The sequence below is a fragment of the Lygodium microphyllum genome, chromosome 18 (genome assembly GCF_053477565.2).
Source record: "Lygodium microphyllum isolate KBCC chromosome 18, Lygodium_microphyllum_v1.1.10, whole genome shotgun sequence".
NCBI lineage: Eukaryota > Viridiplantae > Streptophyta > Polypodiopsida > Schizaeales > Lygodiaceae > Lygodium > Lygodium microphyllum.
Genome location: NC_141152.1, coordinates 57,671,840 through 57,675,367, shown reverse-complemented (window position 1 = coordinate 57,675,367; position 3,528 = coordinate 57,671,840).

Genomic DNA, 3,528 nt, shown 5'->3' with positions numbered 1-3,528 from the left:
GTTCATGATGATTCTCAGTGGAGATATGAAGCTCTGTGATGTTCTGATATGTTTTGTTGAGGTTATGATTGGTTCTGTATAGCTTCTGTTTTGTTTTGATTTTCTTCTGTATGAAGCATGGATTGATGATTGATGAAGATTGAGATCTTTTGGAAGCTTATTGAATAGTTTGATAGTATGAAATGGTTTGAGTATGAGTTATGAGATTCTAATGACCTTCTGTAGACCCTCTGTAGAGCCTCTATCTCTGCTCTGTCTTTGTATTGTAGCTGCTCTGGTACTATACTGTAACTATTCTGTAGACCTTCTGTAAGTGCTCTGTAGAATGTATGTGTGACTTTGGGAGAGTTTTCTAACCTTTGGAAAGGATGAATCTAATTTCAAAAGATCTAAAACAAATGGAAGAAGCAACTGCTGAAGACTAAAGAGAAGACTGAGTGACAGTGATAGTAGTGAGCTGTGAAAAGACACTGTAGTGGCTCTGGTGACTCTTCATATCAGACATACCTCTTGGGAGGTGCATCCATGACCTAAGAAGGATTATTGAGAGTTATTATGAGAGTACTGTAGTGAGGATATGATGTACTATTGATAGAGAGAGGGAGAGAGAGTCAGAGATAGCCAATTCTATCAAAACAGTGTAACTGTATATGAGAGATTGAGAGAGAGAACTATGAAGACATTGAAGATGAATACTATGTGATTGATTTCCATTTAAATATGGTGTATTCCTTTGTGTACTTTGTTCTATTGAAGTATCATATGGAGATGTTGAATATTATGGTTGATTCTATCAAATCCGTGGGAGATATCTACTATGATGCTACGTGAAGAATTCATGTTTCTTTGTTTTAATGATCAAAAGAATGAAATGAAAGCTTGTTGATGTTACAAGATAGATTTTCTTGCAAGAAATTTCCCTTTTCCTTGGTGTCTCTCTTGGGGCTCCATGTTTTTGGTGCGCAGCCGGGAAAACTTGCCATCAACAAGCATCAATAGAGGCTGAAAATGAAGGAAATGGCATTGTCAAGAAGAGGAAAATTCAATGGATGTTTGCAAAGTTCCTTCTTCAACTAAAGAGTTGGAATTTCTCATTATCAAAGCCACTTTCCACAAGAAATTCATCCCACAATGGTGGAAACATATCACCATCATGATGCATGCTCCATGTGGTGGACTGTTTCCTCTTCCTGTTGAAGCATCAGAAACTTGCATCTTGGTGGCAAACTGTTTGGGAACAAACTGAAGATAAAAAATAGAGAGAATGACCACCCATGGAAGATTTGGCATTCATTGAGAAGTTTCCAGACATCATCAAGTGGGAGATCGTGAAGAAGCTTCAGGAGTCGTGGTCCGTAGAGATTTATGAAAACAAGAAGGAAAAGAGTTGGAATTTGTTCGTGGATGCTCAACGGCAAGATACATGGGATGCTTGGTGCACTGACAATCTTCTGTTTGTCCAATTAGCAACCCACTGGAAGTTGATAGATAGAGTATTTTTCACCACATACACTGTTGAAACCCTCAGAAGCTGGCATTATTATAATGGCACAACAACGATCCTAAGAAGAATGAGTTTTGATACTTTCAGAGCAGAATATCTTCCCCTCTGTAGTGGTTTGAAAGCCGAATTTAGAGATGTTGAAAAGAGGAAAGTAGAAGAGATGTTGGCTAGAGAATCCATCAGAGACTGAAACCCTCTCTGATACTATCCTGTTGAGTACAGACCAACTGGTTGGAGCCAACCCCCTGATGAATGGTGCAATAAAGAGGTAAGCGTTAGAACGAGTCCAAGAGGTATGCGAGAAGAGAGAAGGCAACAATCAAAGCTGAGAATGAGCTCACAGTAGAAGCCTCCTTTGACGCCCTAAAAGCACTCTTTACACAAGTCCCCATGGCGACTCAAGGTCCCCTTCCTAGTCAGATCCGTCCTGGAAATATTGATGATAGGCTAGCAAATGTAGTCCCATTGCTAGTTTTTAAGGGAGAGTACAATGAAGACCATGATCTTCATGTAGCCGAGTTCATGGTAGCATGTGTGGCTAACAATGCTAGAGCCCCTGAGCATTGGTTAGCAATATTTCCCGCCACTTTCAAGGGCGCGGCGTTTCAGTGGTATGAGAGACAAGCAGCAGGAACTTTTGGCACTTGGGATGACCTAAAGTTGGCCTTTCTCACTAAATTCAAGCGTGAAAGTTTTGAAGAGTGGATGTGAGAGGAGTTCATGAACCTAAGTCAGTCCTCTAGAGAAAGAGTGGAAGCTTATGTTTTGCGAATGGAATCCATCCTGAAGAGATGGACTAACCATCATTTGGACGAAGGAATTCAGAAAGGAGTGTTTCTCAGGGACCTACAACTAGAAATTCGCAAGTTTGTGGAATTGAGAAGACCAGTCAATCTGCAAGCTGCAATGGAAGGTGCAAGATTGTATGACGAAGTTGAAGCAAGGCTGTCAATGACACCTCCTCCCATGCCAGGAATGGTATACCCACCAAATGCAGTCCCAGGGACAATTCCCTACCCCTATCCCCAGATGCAAACAATACCGTAGTATAATGCACCTAATCCAGTGTGGTCATCGTAGACGATAGTGCCTCAAATGATGGTTCAACCACAACAACAGTGGCCTCAAACAGTTCCTCCAATGGCGAATCAACAATAGTGGAACCCTACCAACTGGAATCAACAACCCCAAGTCTCAACAGGAGCTCTGAATCAGAGCCAGAACAGAGGACCTTCTGGATCGACCCAACTAGTTTATGTAGTAATTATAGACACTTCCCAAAACCCTACTACAAGTACTTTAGGAGGTAAAAATCTGAAGGACTATTTATCCAACTCAGTTACAAGTATCAAGAAAGAGCTTCAGGATGTGATTACAGAGCAGCTACAGACATGAAGGTGAATACCGCCAATACATCCACTCTTGCGGGAGCTGGAAGACATGTGATGCGCTCTAATACATGGTGCGGAAAGTGTCATCAAGCGGGACATTTAGCCACTGAATGTACCCGAAAATCAACCATTCCTAGAGCCTTATGTTCCTACTGTTTGTGGAAGAACCATACAGAGGATATTTGCTCTTTGAAAGAGATGCATGAACGAAGACAGAAGGATGAAAATGCAAGACTCAACTTGCTGGAATCCAAAATGACAACACAGGATATTGGACCAAAGCCTAGAGAATTTGGTCCTAATTTCGGTTCGAGGAGGTTTCTCTCTTAAAGTTACAGAGGACGATAGTCTAGCAGTGGTTAGAGATCAGAGGTGGAATGTTATAGGTGTGGAGAAAAGGGACATATCTCCCCGAATTGTCCAAACCCTAGACGATCTGTGGATTACAAGCCCTTATGCAGCTGATGTAAAGGAGAAGGCCACACTGCAAAGGACTGTCTGAGTCCAGCCCCTGTAAAGGTCAGTGGCACTGATAGTCAACAGAAGGTACAAGAGCATGCCTCCAATTTGGTAGAGTTGAAAGTTGCCGCTGTTACGCGCACCAAGAAAAAGGAACCAGTGGTTTAGAATAAA